The following is a 15,025-nucleotide window of genomic DNA, read 5'->3' as shown; positions in this document are numbered from 1 at the left end:
ACCCGGACCCCTGGTCACCTGACTGGGGATGAGGGCATGGGGTCCAGACTGCCCAGCCCTCCCTGTGCGCTCCGGTGCTGGTGCAGCCCGGGTCCCCCAGAGGCCACCAGCTCCCACAGCCGGGGCGGGCGGCCAGCCTCAGGGCCGGACCGCCAAGGTGTGGCCACCCCCGGGGGCTCCGTGGCCCGGACTGCGCAGACGGTGGGGCGAAACAGCCTCACGGAGCGTCCCAGACACTATGGGGTGACAGGAGCCACGGCCACAGAGAAAGCTCTGGGAGGGGGTCCCCCCAAGGGTGGCTTCCGAGAGCCGCCCCGGGACCGGCCACCAGGCTTTGCCGCAGTCCTGTCTGCACACCTGCCTAGAAGGCGCCACCACCAGCCGCTCCTCTGCCCTGAGCCGCTCTGCCCCCTGGTGGGGGGACGGGTGTCTGCCCCGGGCCCGGTCCTTCCCCGCCGGCCTCCTGCAGCCGTGAGTCAGGAGCGGGTCCCTGCGGGGCCTGTGGGGCCGCTCAGCCTGGGACCCCAGGAGCCGCCGGGCCGCGGGGCCGAGACGCGGACTTCCTGCCCTAGCCCTGGCTGAGCATCCGGAAGCCTGTGACCGGCTCCACTTTCTTACCTGCACACACAGCGTCAACAGCCTTGGAAGAGAGAAGAGGCGAACTGCTGTGGCCAGAGGTGAGGCTCTGGGGGTGCGGGAAGGAGCAGAGAGCTCACCCCGCGTCAGTGCGAGGCGGGAGGGGCTGCGCAGAGCGGGCCTGGCTCAGCTGCTCAGCAGGTGGCAGGCACCAGGCCCGGGACGCAGTCCAGTTACCGGGCCTCCAGCCCCGCAGGTGCAGGGAGGGAGGAAGGAGAGTTTGCCCGTTCCCCCCACCCCGGACAGAGCGGCTCCTCCCTGGAGGGGTTCTCCGGCCCACAGGTGCCGCCCACCTGCCCGCTGCGGAGCGGGCCCCTCCCCCGCGCCTGGGGCACTGGCTCTTCCAGCGGGGCCTGCAGAGGGCGAGATCTGTTGTAGACAGCGAGTCCTCTCCCTCCAGCCGCAGTCAAAGCCACGGACACACAGGAAAAACCCCTCAGATGAGAGCCGGGGCCCAGCAGGTCTGGCTCAGGGCCCAGCGGTGGGAGGGAGCGGGGGGCGGCGCCCTCCGCTGGGCACACGGGGCCGCCCTGAAGGAGGGCAGAGACCAGAGCAGGGCCAGGCGGAGTCACAGGGCCAGGGGGGCGGGGGGGTGGCGCCTCAGGTCCTGGCTCCGGGGCTGGCCAGGCCTCGCAGGGTCTCTGTGCTCCAGGAGCTGAGACCCCGGCCCCTCCTCCACCAACCCTCTGGGCCTGGCTCCCCGGTGCCCTGTGCAGCACAGACTGGGCGCATCAGGTATGGCCATGGCCGGGCACGGCCAGCACCCAGGAGCCTGGGCTCCCTACGTCCCCTCGGGGGCCGGGAAGGGGGCGGGGTTTGCTTGGCCTGAGTGAGCCCAGCTGTGTGGCCAGAGACCACAGGGGCAGCCAGCAGGACTGCTGACTCCTGGGGAGAAGCAGGGGCCTCATCTCTCACAGTGCGGGACAGGCTGGCACCTCCCTCCTGCCCACAGGCCCAGGACCCCAGCGACTTCAGTCTGGGGGTCCCTGTGCTGCCCTGTCCACCTGAAGCTGCAGCGATCCCACAGCGCCTCCCCACCCCCCACCCCCCACCCCACCCCCACCCCCCGCCTCTGCTGGGCGGTCTGCTCTGCCTCCGCCTGACTGCAGACCCAGGTCCTGCCCAGGAGGCTCTCCCGCAGGTGCCCGCTCTGGAGGGGCCCACAGGGTGCCTGCCTGACATGATCCCAGTGATGTGGGCACCTCTGGGTTTTGTTCCTTCTTGTTCTTTTTTAAAAGTATTTTTATTGATTTCAGAGAGGAATGGAGAGGGAGAGGAACAGATAGAAACATCATTCATGAGAAAATAGCTGATTGGCTGACTCCTTCACCCCCCCACCCCCTGGGGATTGAGCCCCAACCTGGGCCTGTGGTGCAGGGGGGCCCCTCCTCTCTCCTCTTCCCACAGGTGGTAGCTCCCCTGAACTGGGAATGGGGTCTGAAATCTGCCGCCCTCTTAGCATTTAGGGTTGGCAGTGTCTTGGGACATCCAAGCTGGAACAGGTCTGGAGGCTCCCAGGGAGGCCTGGGCTAGAGGTGCTCCCAGCCTCGGGAAGATTGCAGGGAAAGCTGTGGGAGCGCACCAGCTGGTCTGGGGCTGGGGGAGGGGTGATAGCAGAGGGGGTGCACTCATTGGTGAGCCCCATGGAGCACCTGGTCCTCAGAGGGACGGGTGTAGCTAGTGTGGAGGCTGAGGGAGGGAAGTTCAAAGAGGAAGGTCACTGGGTGGATGCCCAGAGATGCCATGAGGCTGAGGAGCTGTGGGAGGCAGGCAGACCAGTTGGCAAGTCCCTGCCAAGACCCAGGGACAGGGGTGTCGGGGTCCTGGGATGAGAACAGTCAGCTAAGAGGGTGGCAGATTCCAGACCCATTTTCAGTTCAGGGGAGCTACCACCTGTGGGAAGCGGAGAGAGGAGGGGCCCACAGGCTTTGGGCTTCTGTGAAGGACAGCTGGTGCCTTGGATAAGCAGGGAGCCCAGAGGAGGCAGGGGGAGAGGGGGAAGCCTGCAGCCCGGGCAGGGGGTCCAGGCAGCCGACCTCAGGCCTGAAGCTCAGGAGTGGTCAGTGCTAGGGGAGCAGGTGGTCAGCCCTGCAGAGGGGGCGGGGTGAGGGGGGACTGCCTGCACGGTGCAACCCGGGAGCCAGCACCCAGGAAGCTTTCAGTGAGTGTCTGTGGAGGGGATGTGGAGTGCCCCAGGGGCTGGCCAGTGGGAGCCCTGGAGAGCTGTCACAGGCGGGAGAGAGTCAGGGACAGAGGCTGAGTGCTCCCAGGGGGGGCCTGGCCAGAGTCAAACCCTGCAGCAGCCCAAGGCCAGGGGAGGCGGCCTGCAGGGCCTGCGCTCAGTTTGGGTCCAGCACGGGGAGGGCGGCGCGCTGAGTGCGGCTCCCACAGGAGCTGGGCCACGGGAAAGAACGGGAAGGAGGGCGAGGAGGCACCTGCCAGCAGAGGCTGGTGAGGAAGGAAGGGTCACGCAGGTGGCAGCTGGACAGCCCGCCATGAGAGTGGATCGGGGGATCTCAGGTGCCTCCCTCCCTCCTCTGCCTCTTCCCACTGGAGTAGCCTTGGAAAATCCAAAGGATGGTCTGGAGCTGAGCTCGCACTGTGCTGTAAACCCCAAATCAAAATGGATTAAACTCACATGAGCTTACAACACACCCAGGACTGGGACGGCTGCTGCCTGGTGAACAGGAAGCCTCCTTCCTCATCCTCCCACCGCCTGGCCCCGGGAGGTCTGCATTCCAGGGCCCAGGAGCCTGGGGGCCGACTCGGGGAGCCCGGAGCCCCGACATCGCTGCCAGTGATGCGCAGAGAGGAAAACGAGGACTCAATTCTACACCAACTCACTTTATTAAAAACTCAGTTCTACTCCAACTCACTTTCGTACAAGCCATCCTGGATCCGCCCTACAGACTGCTCAGTACAATCTCCAAACACTCGGAAGAAAAGCCTGTCAGTGCTCAGCACATGAGCTCCAAAGGAAAACCTCCTTCAGAACCCCGTCACCAGGCCGACCCCATCCCAGGAAGAGCACCCCAGGAACAACAGGACCCGAACGTGCAGGCACCCGGTCAGACATACAGCAGGTGCGAGTCCCCATGGCAAAGATTGACGCCAATTGATGTAAATACAGGCTGTCCCCCAAAACACTATAAAGAGGTGAGGCTGCTGCAGGACAGTAAGTCTCCACTCCCTGTAAATACAGGCTGTCCCCCAAAACACTATTTAGAGGTTAGGCTGCTGCTGGACAATGTGTCCCCGCTGCATGCAAATACAGGCTGTCCCCCAAAACAGGTACAGAGGTCAGATGGAAACGGACACTCACAGGATGTAAATATAGGTGTCCCCCCAAAACGGTATACCAAGGTTAGACACATGGTGGAAACTGCACCCCACTGAGTGGAAATATAGTGTCCCCCCAAATGTACACACTTTAACAACCGCTAAAGCACTCAATTGTCACTCCTTTTCAGGTTTAACCGACTTGAAGAAATGGGGGAAGACAGACTAAGATTTGGTGAAGAACATTTCTCCGTGAGGCTTTCTACGGGGACACACACAAGTTAAAGTTTAGGGACCCACGCCCAGCAGGCGAGGAATCCAGGGCAGCTGCTGGAAGAGATGCGCACAAACCCCGAACCGAAGAGCGATTTTTGATGTTTGGACTCCATGGCCGCGGTAGTCTGGTCCAGCCACTGCTGCTAAGGAAGCAATGGAACCGCAAACACCGAGAATCGCTGTGTTCGTGTTTCTGCGCATCCTCTGTCCACAGCGGCCCTGGATGCCTGCACTGTGGCCCGGGCGGGACCAGACCCTTCACCCTGTATGTGTCCCCAAAAGAAAATCCAGAGGATACATCTTTGTTCAAAGCTTAGTCTGGTGTCACCCATCCCGTCAAATCCGTTAACCTGAAAAGGAGTGAAAATGGAGGTATCAGCTGTTAAACTGTGTGTACATTTGGGGGGACATGCTGGGTGCATATAGTATTTGGGGGACACCCTGTAGTACCATACATTTGGGGAACAGCCTGTACTACATACATTTGGGGGGGGCACCTTAAAGCACAGTGGCTGAGGGGCAGGCACGTGCTGCCATGGTGGGAGCGTGACCCTGGGGCTGGCACAGCGCTGTCTCTAACAGAGGGATGGAAGCAGCAGAAAGCCTTCCTCGTTCCGAAGGCGATCCCGGCCCCTCAGGTGGATGGGAGAGGGGGCCCAGGCGGTCAGAAGGCTGGCCGGGGTTCGTAAGGTTCAGGAGCTGCGGGGCCAGGAGACGAGTCACCACGGCCACGCTCCATCCTCAGACACCGTCTGCCGGGCCCACGCTGCTGTGGGGCTGCCGCCTGCTCGCTGCCGCCTGTTGTTCCCAGGACCCATGTCCTCAGGGGCCGTTGGCGGGGAGCCATGTCGGGATCCCTGTATGATCTAGTGGCAGGGAGCCCCCCTCTGTGCTCCTGCCCTGGACCCGTCCCCTCGGAGAGGCTGAGGCCCGCTGGGAAGGGGCCACGGGGCCACTTGCCCTGAGTGTCGGGGCTGGGGCTGGTCCTGGCAGCCGGGGCTGCCCGGTGCTGGGCTGGAGCCGCCGCCTCCTGTGGCCATGGCGGGCTGTGACGGTGGGCAGCAGAAGAACCAGCCTCTCTTCCTTTGGGGGAGCCAGTGAGAAGGGCCTCCTGTCCAGGGGTCAGCAGTGGGGCCCAGGCCCTGAAGGAGCTGAAGGAGAGGCAGGGGGTGGCTGGCTGGTTGTCTGCCCCCCAAGGCCTCAGAACCTCCTGCAGGGAGACTCCTGTTTTCAGGCCTCTAGCCCGCGGGCCCCAAGCAGCCGGGCCGAGGCCAGGCTGAAGAACTTGTTCAGGGAAGCGCCCGCGGGCAGCTGTGCGGGCGGTCCGGCAGCCGCGTGGCGTCCGGCTCTGCCCAGAAACAGGCTCTGGGAGGCGGGCTGCCTCAGGTGCACTGGGTGGGCCTCGGCCTCAGCAGGTCTCAAGCCGGGCTTTACATGCTGCCCCCCTCAAGCAGCTCCCCGGAGGGGCTGGCAGTCCTCCTGCGGGCACAGAGCTGGAGGAGTCCTCCCTCCTCTCCTGGCAGCTGGGCCTGCTGGCCTCCGGTGGTCAGTGGTAGGGAGAGCGTGGTGGTTCTGACCAGGCACCTTGGAAGGTTATCAGGCAACTGGGAGTTTCCTAGAGAGAAGAGAACAGGACAGAAAGGCATGAGTGAGGACAGCAGGGTCCTCGGAGAGCCGCCCCCTCCCCCCCCCCCGGGCGGCCCCTGCGCAGGCCACATGGCCAGCCCCAAAGTCCCCGCTCCTGCTGGGCCTGCTCACAGCCCAGCGTGGCCCCAGCAAACACAGGCCTTGGCCAGGACGCCAGGGCTGGGGCTGGGTCAGCAGAGGCATGTGTGCAGACCAGGCTGACTCCCAGGGGTGCGGGAGGCTCCAGTCAGTATTAGGTGCCCAGGGCAGAGAAGGACGGTGAGAAATGGGCTGCCACATCCCATGCCAAGGTGGGCGACCACACCGAGGCCTAGAGCAGAGGCACCAGGGCACACGGAGCCCGGGACAAAAGTGGGCCTGTGCCTCACGGCCGTGGTCTGAGCGGGAGGCCCTGGCCGCAGACCTGAGCCAAGGCCCCGGGAGGCCGGCCCTCACTTTAACCCTCACTCACAGCACGGGCCCTGAGCAACTGGGATAACGTGAAGGATCAACTCACGAGGCTCCACCAAATGTCGGCACAAGGCCAGCACAGCAAGTCCTGGGCACAGCTGCTGTGTGACGCTGTGTCCTCAGATCCCTGACCCGTGTCCGCTCAGGACCACCGAGACCTGTGGGCCGGGCCCTCACGGGCCAGGACGGCACCCTGAGGACTTGACAACCAAGTCGGTGGCCACCACAACAGCCGTGGGCTTAAGAAGTCCTCATCTCCGCATGGTGCCTTTACTGCACAAGGAGCTCACCTTGTGTTTTGTGCTTTTCTGCAATCTGTGCATTTAGTCGTGAACAATACTCTTATCAAAGGCAAACAGAACCCTAATTTTAAGACACCATGAGGGAAAAACCCCTAAAAGGCCTCCAGCTACCTCGCACTGGGACAAGATGTGCTCTCCAAACCCAAGTGGCCAATGCACGCGGCTGGAGGTCCAGGAGCAGGAGGACAAGGCTGTTTTGCACAGCGTCCGGTTCCAGGCAGCCCAGGGACTGTGGGCCCGGAACCCCCTCCCTGTCCGGAATGCAGGCCCTCTCCTCATTCTGCCAGGACCTGCCCCCTGCCCCTCAGCTCCTCAAGGTGTACACCCACCATGAGGCCGGAAGCACCTCGTGTTACCACTTGAAATCAGGCATCCAGTGCGTGAACTCACCATGGGGAGAGCGAGGTGGCGATGGACAGACAGCAGCCAAGCCAGAGTCACTTCTCGTTTCCCAGTGCGGCTACGGGAGCCCGGCGGAGGCAGGAGCAGGCCGTGGCAGCCCAGGAAGCAGGGCCAGTGCCAGAGTCCAAGTAGATGACACAGAAGTTAGTGGGACACACCGATGGCGGGTCCTTGCCTTTGATGTGGCCTTGTTGTCATGGCGATAGAGGTTTCCATTTGCTACGGGATCTTTTTTTTTTTTTTTTTTTCCATAAGTACTGATTTTCTTTGGGCTTGTTTCTTTGGTGTTTGTTGTTGATTTTGTCTTTTTTTTTTTTTTTTTTTTTTTTAAATTTTCAGAAATAAAGGGAATATGGTCAAGACAGGGATAAAGGGGAAGGATAATAAGTCTTCGGGGTCAGAAAAAGGGAGAGGCTAGTTAGGGGGGTGGGGGGGGAAATTTAACAGTTGCAGCAACATATTAGGTTAGACAAAGTCGAGCTGGCCCTGGGAGGCTGGTCTTTGACTTTGTCCTTCTTCTTCCTGCTCCAAAAGGCACTCCTTTGTTGCCCGGTTGCTAAATTGTTAAGCCAAGGGAGGAAAGATAAAAAACACAGAAAATAGCAAATGAATGAATTGACTAATGACCAATGACGCTACGTTCGCTAAATGTACTTGGGCAATCAGAATCCTGTCCGGCCCAGGAGAGATGCCACATTCCCCACGGCACACCCCGAACCAGGACTCCGTGAGTCACTTGTGCTCTGACTCCACTGAGCCCCCGGAGTGGCGCCTGGAGCCGGTGCTCTGCGGAGCTCCAGAGGAGAACTCTGTGTTGCTGGAGGAGACGACGCGTTAGACCACTTTCCAATGTCACCGGGTGACGTTATTAAACAAGCTGTTTATCGATTTAGGGCTCGGCTTTTCTTACTCCTCCATGTTTTGGTCCAATGTGTTTTTACTGATTGTCAGAGAGGGGGAGGGAGAGGGAGATAGAAACATCAATGATGAGAAAGATGGATCGACTGTCTTCTGCACTCCCCGTACTGGGGATGGAGCCCGCATCCCGGGCCTGCACCCTGACCGGGAATCAGAGGGTGCTCTCCTGGTTCACGGGACGATGCTCAACCAACGCAGCCTCACCAGCTGGGCTTACTCATGCATTTTAGAGACAGGCTCCCTGACAACTTGGCTCACATACAACCAACTTCTGCTCCTCCGCAAAGACCTTGGGACACTTAGGGCATGTTTCCGGCCTGCTGCATGCAGTGATGTAGTCCACCCGAACTACTCAGTCATAATACTTCTTTTTAAAAAGTCCTCACGGGAGGGTAGAGTTTTCATTGATCTTTAGAGAGAGAGTGGAAGGGAGGACATAGGTGGAGGGAGGGAGAGAGGGAAACATGGATGTGAGAGAGATACATCCACTGGTTGCCTCTCTCACAAACCCCAACCGTGGTTGTGGATCAATTCTGCAACCGAGGTATGTGCGCCAGACTGGAAAGCAAAGTTGTGCCCCTTTGGTCCTGTGATGCTATCAGCACTGAGCCACACGGGCAGGGCTCACTCAGGATTCTTTTTATTTTTTTACAATTTTATTTTAAAAATATATTTTCCTGCTGTAACCGGTTTGGCTCAGTGGTAGAGCATTGGTCTGCAGACTGAAAGGTCCCGGCTTCGATTCCGGTCAAGGGCATGTATTATATGTACTTGGGTTGCAGGCACAGCCCCAGTGGGGGGTGTGCAGAAGGTGGCTGATCGGTGAGTCTCTCTCATCGATGTTTGTAACTCTCTATCCCTCTCTCGTCTTCTCTACAAAAAAATCAATAAAATATACTTTTAAAAAAGAAAAGAAAAAAGAAAATGTCTACCTCTATTTCATACCCAAACACCCTCAAAACCAAGGATCATCACAGTTTAGATCCTGACACATCCTCTCCTCTAGGTTTGCCCTTCACAACCTTCAAATCATAGTCTCATGAGAGCAGGCGAGTGGTCTGACTTCCTCAACTCGTCATGTACATGGATGAATAGAAGGGATTTCTCCCAGTTCTCACTGAGGATTCAAGTGCAGGGCTGCACCCCTGTTATTTCTGCCCCCACAGCACCACCTGCTGGCCACAGCTCACACCAATGGAGAAGGGACCCACTCTTCAGTGCTGGTGCCCCAAGATGGTGTAGCATCTTCAGGGACCAAAGCAGCTTGGAGTGCAGGCCCTGCTCACAGAGGTTAAGAGCTCGGGCCCGTAATCTGTCAGGCCCGGTTCGGAACCCAGCTCCAACACTTGTCCTCTGGGCCAGTGCTTACCCTTGTCAAGCCTCACCTTCCCGGCTCTGAACAGGGGACAGGAAGCATGCCCAGCTCACCCTGCAGTTAGACTCAAGGAGACGGGTTAGGCGGGTCACCTACAGAAAGGCCGCTGAGCCCAGAAAGCACCATCGCGCGGCTGCGGTTACTAACATCAACCACAGACCTGCTCACTCATGGATCCAACCACAGCTGGATCTGTCAAGCAGTTCTTTCTCAGAAAGTGTTGCTAAAGCAATTAGGCTGATTATAGCTCACTAATCAACTTAGCCAATCCCAGTTGTTGACATAGTACATGTCAAAGAGTTTGAAGGGCCAGTATGAAAACCTGAGGCTACAGAACCCTCTGGATAAAACAATGTCAATAAGTCAATAAGGTTCATGAAACCCTGCACGTGAGGGTTTCACCCAATTCGCCTCCTGAGAGGCTGGGAATGCAAGCACCAGTCCCCAGACAGTGGGTCTGGGAGCAAACACTTCATGGCTGCATCTCGAGCCACACAGCAGGACCTGAAGTGGTGACGGCCCCCCGGAACGGCTGGTGCGCCAGTCACGCTCACAGGGCGGCTTGTCCCAGGCCCTGGGTCCTGTTGGGTCCCGTAACGCCAGCCCCTGGGAGCACACGAGTCTCAGGCCTGGCCCGTCTTCAGAAAGTCCTAGTGTCCTTCAGCAAATTGCACTTTCCCAGGGCGCACGTTTGGCGGGTTTACAGGTGAACGAGAGGCCCGGTGCAGAAAATTCGTGCACAGGGGGCAGGGTGTCCCCCAGCCCAGCCTGCACCCTCTCCAATCTGAAGATATTCGACTGCCTACCAAGATCAGGCCTAAATGGGCAGTCGGACATCCTTCTCACAATCCAGGATTGCTGGCTTCCAACTGCTTCTGCCTGCCAGCCTGATCACCCCCTAACCACTCCCCTTGAGCCGGATTGATGCCTAACGCTCACAACTGCTTTCCCCTGCAGGCTTAGGTCCCCGCCACCCAACTGCCCTTTCCTCCAGTCGCCCCACAATTTCCCTCCTCTGCTGCCTGGTCATGCCTAACTGCCCTCTCTTACAGTCTTCAATGCCCCCAGAGACCTGGTCCCTCCCAACTGCCCTCCCCTGCTGGCCATCTTGTTGTGGCCATCTTGTGTCCACATGAGGTCAGTCATCTTTGACCACAATGGGGAAGCCATTTTGAATGTTGGCGTGACAGTCAATTTTCATATTATTCATTTATTAGATAAGAGGATTAGATTGGATGGAGGGCTGGTGAACGGGTGGGGGCCGGCTGGTTTGCCCTGAAGGGTGCCTCGGACCAGGGTGGTGGTTCCCTTGAGGTGTGAGGTGGCCTGGGCCAGGGGCCTTTTGTGGTTTGCACGCAGGCCACGCCCCCTATCAACCCAAGAGGAGGTCCTGGTATCTGTGATTCATTTATCCTCTATAATTGAAACTTTGTAGCCTTGAGCAGAGCCAAGCCTCCTGCTCACTCTGTGGCTGCAACCATTTTTTGCTGGGATTTATGCATCTTCTATAATTGAAACTTTGTAGGCATTAGCAGAAGCCAAGGCAGACCATGGCAGGCAGAAAGCTTGATTTCCTCCATTGCCGGAGAAACCCAAGCCTTCTGCTCTCTCTGTGGCCGCAGCCACCTTGGTTGGGTTAATTTGCATACTCGATCCTGATAGGATGGTGGGCATGGCTTGTTGGTGTGGCAGAGATATATCAATTTGCATATAACTCTTTAATTAGATAGAATAACCAATAAAATAATATTTCCAAGTGAATTTGAAAACTAATTTAAGCCACCACATTTAAGGCGATGGCTCTCTTCGGTCGGTTGTAAGATGAACAACACCACCCCCCCCCCACCCCACCCCCACATACACACCACCACCACCACCACGCCTCACTTCTCTGAAACCAGGATGCAGTCGGGGCATCTCACAGTCACTGTCAGCAAGCTGGCAATGCTGACAAAACCGTCACTGCCACCACCCATTCATTTTCTTTTTATGAGCACGAAATGGGGCAGCTCACAGCTGCCAGCCTCTTAGGTCCCAGGAAACACAAGCAGGACATGCAGCTAGAAAACCCCTGGCACCTCTGGATCATGCCCGCCACAGTCCGAAATGCGTGCCCCCTGGTGGGAGGATTCAGGGCCGGGTCAGGAGGAAGGAGAACCCCACCTGCTTTTAGAGGCCCGGGAAGAGCAGAGCCTGAGCCTTGCTGAAGACCCGGCAGATGTCCATGACGTGTTACATGCGTGGGATCTCCCTACAGAAATGGCTAATCCGAGGCCAGGCACAGACCAGGAAGCCCACAAACATACTCTCCTGAGCTTGTCTCTGCGGTAACTGTCGGGAGATCCGCTCTGGATACTCGAGGACCCACCACAGTGTGCGTGATGGATGGGGAGGCTTCTCATGCTGAAGGTACTAAATGGTTCTGGGACGAAACCACCACAACAGAGACGGGGGTTCACATTCTCTACTTGGGTGTCCACACACCTAAGGGGCCCGACGTGGGTGGGTGTGTGCGGAGCACCCCTTTCAGACTCCAAGCACATGTGTGCACACCCAGCTGGCTCCTCGATGCTTCTGCCCTGCCCACGAGGGAGGCCTGCCATCCTCCCCTTCACTGCCCTCCTGCAGCCAGGCCAGCGCCTCCTACCTTTTGGCAGGGGCTCACTGCCGGTGTCTCTGTCTTCCAGCCGGCCCGTGCCGGGTGGGGTGGCCTCCGGGGACCCCGGAGCACTCTCTGCGGGTGACTTGGCTTGTCCTCTTGAGCCGTGTCTCTGGCGTTGGAAGAATCTGAGGAACGCTCTTAGTCGACTCCTGCGCTTTTTCCTATTAGAAGCAGAGGTTCAGGACATGCCAACCCTCGCTGCCCCTTCAACCGGGAACGTGGCCGTTAACTGGGGCTTCAGCACCAGGTTCCCACGAACGTGTCACCAGCACCATGACCATCGCATGTGGCCTCAGGGCATGGGACACATTTGCAGTTCATTGGCACAGACCCAGGGAGGGGAGAAGCGTTCCCGGTGGCAGGAACCACACTAGCCTCTCTCTCGGGAACCAGAACTTCACATGCGGCCTCCACTCTGGGTCCCTGGGAGGCACCGGGACAGGTGCCGTGCTCATCTAGCTGTGCTGGCAATTGTGCATCCAAGGGCCATTTCCATAAGAGCAGGACCTCCTCATTTCCGGCCAGAGCTAATAGTACCTGGGACAGGCGGGCAGACTTTGCCCCTTTCCGGCAGTGAGGAATTGGGGTGAGGGGGCAAGAGGGCAGGCCCAGTGGGCCATTTGGATGAAAAGGAGTGAACACTGACCGGCGTGCCGCAGGGATTAGAGCACTGGCCCGAGCACCCAAGGGTCAAGGGTTTGATTCTGGGCCAAGGGCATGTACCTGGGTTACAGATTTATCCCTGGGCCCAGTCGGGGTGTGTGGGCTAACAACCATTCAATGTGTCTCTCTCATATTGAGGTCTCTCTCTCCCTCTTTCCCACCCCCAGGTGGTGCTTAAAAAAAACTTAAAATAGCCCTAGCCAGTGGGCTCAGTGGATAGAGTGATGGTCTCTGGACTGAAGGGTACTGGGTTCCATTCTGGTCAAGGGCACGTGCCCGGGTTTCGGGCTTAATTCCACAGGTGGAACGTGCAGGAGGCAGCCAATTAATGATTCGCTCTCATCATTGGTGTTTCTCTCTCTCCCTTCCTCTCTGAAAACAATAAAAATGGTTTTCCAAATATATAGACTAGAGTAGGGGTGTCGAACTCAATCAGAGAAGGGGCCAAAATCTAAAATCCAGCCTAAATTGCGGGCCGAATGGTTTACTGAACAGTCATAAACTGACAATGTCATAAACTGACAGCGGAGTGCAGTGATGACAGCGCGGTGCGGGCCACATTGCAAGGCCTGGCGGGCTGGATTTGGCCCGCGGGCCGTGTGTTTGACACATGTGGACTAGAGGCTCAGTGCACCAATTGGTGCATGGGTGGGGTTTGGCGGGCCCAATCCGATACCGGGCCCCATCTGGCCTGGCCTGCATGGAGGAGGGACCGCAGCCTGTTGGCTGGCTGTCCCCGTTCCCTGGTCAAACTCCCAGTGAGTGCACAAGTTGCATATTAGCCTGTTATTATAGAGAATAAATAAAATGAAATAAAAATAAATAAATGGAAGCAGTGAACTTAAAGGGTAATCATTGCAGCTAACTTCAAATGGCATTCTCATGTCACAAGAAGAACCGCATCTGGTTCAATCCCGGCTCTGCAGCGGAGCAGCACTGTGCTTCCTCAGCTCCCTCCCTTTCCCCACTGATGCCTTGATGTGCTATCCACTCCAGGGCCGGGCAGAGGCTGGGAAATGCTGAGCTTCTGGGATGTCCACAGGAGGCCTTGCGGGATTCATGGTGATTTGACCCCAAGGCTGGGCTGGGACAGGACAACCTGAAGGCCCAGCTCTTGGGGCTCAGGCTCGGGCCCAGCTGCATTCGCCATGCCCCCGATGGCGGGACAGAAAGAAACTCCATTCTTTCAGAGCTGGGAGGGACGTTCGCACAGGGGACCTGCCACGGAAGGGAAGGTGTAGGCCCACCAAACAGACCCCTGCTCCAGGTGGCTTTCCCCACTCCTGACAGAGCAGCTCTCTGTTCTGGGTTTAAGTTACCACCGCTGAGAACAACTCACATCCCAGCAGCAGCTTGCTGGGCATCTTTATCTTCTGTCGTTAAGTCTTCGTCCTCTTCCTCCTCCGCATTTCCTGTAGGGACTGGTTTCAGTGAGCCTCTGTAAACAGCAGAGAAAGAGAAAACAATTTGATTTATTTTTATTTATTTTTTCAAAATATATTTATTGATTTTTTTACAGAGAGGAAGAGAGGGATGGAGAGTTAGAGACATCGATGAGAGAATCATCGATCAGCCTTGTCTTGCACACCACTACAGGAGATGTGCCTGCAACCGAGGTATATGCCCTTGACAGTAATCAAACCAGGGACCTTTCAGTCCACAGGCCCAGGCTCTATCCACTGAGCCAAATCGGTTTCGGCAACATTTTGATGTTAAATAAAATGTGTATATTGACTAATGAGCACAGGCTGGGCACTGGCCCAGAATGGCCGGCATTTCCCTGGGACTCAGACATCACGGAGCTCATGACTGTCATGCTCGCCACGTTTAAATACGGGGATGGAAGCAAGTGGCGTGGGCCCACCGACATGGCCCCTGCTCCAGGTGGCTTTCCCCACTCGTGACAGGACAGCCCTCTGTTCTGAGTTTAAGTTACCGCCGCTGAGAACAACTCACATCTCGGCAGCAGTTTCCTTGGCCTCTTTTGTTTCTTTCATTAAGTCTTTGTCCTCCTCCTCCTCCGCATTTCCTGGAGGCACTGGTTTCAGTGAGCCTCTGTAAACAGTGGAGAAAGAAAAAACAATTTGATTTATTTTTATTTATTTTTTCAAAATATATTTATTGATTTTTTTTTACAGAGAGGAAGAAAGGGATAGAGAGTTAGAGTCATCGATGAGTCATCGATCAGTCTCCTCTTGCACACCCACTACTGGAGATGTGTTTGCAACAGAGGTACATGCCCTTGACCGTAATCAAACCAGGGACATTTCAGTCCAAAGGCCCAGGCTCTATCCACTGAGCCAAATCGGTTTCGGCAACATTTTGATGTTAAATAAAATGTGTATATTGACTAATGAGCACAGGCTGGGCACTGGCCCAGAATGGCCGGCATTTCCCTGGGACTCAGACATCACG

At 57.4% G+C, this 15,025-nt stretch overlaps 1 long non-coding RNA gene across 1 annotated transcript; it reads right to left on the bottom strand.

Annotated features, from left to right (window-relative positions):
- Window positions 1–5,503: 5,503 nt before the first annotated feature.
- LOC311616875 lies at window positions 5,504–12,190 on the bottom strand. The gene is made up of 3 exons (XR_014794009.1): window positions 11,933–12,190; window positions 6,981–7,548; window positions 5,504–5,806 (listed from the first exon to the last, which is right to left on the bottom strand). It is a non-coding gene; the product is annotated as an uncharacterized lncRNA (long non-coding RNA).
- Window positions 12,191–15,025: the final 2,835 nt, after the last annotated feature.

This window comes from Pipistrellus hanaki (assembly GCF_964339955.1).
Source record: "Pipistrellus hanaki genome assembly, chromosome: 2".
Classification (NCBI taxonomy): Eukaryota; Metazoa; Chordata; class Mammalia; order Chiroptera; family Vespertilionidae; genus Pipistrellus; species Pipistrellus hanaki.
The sequence above is the reverse complement of the archived record's forward strand: the minus strand, read 5'-3'. Positions and strand labels throughout refer to the sequence as shown.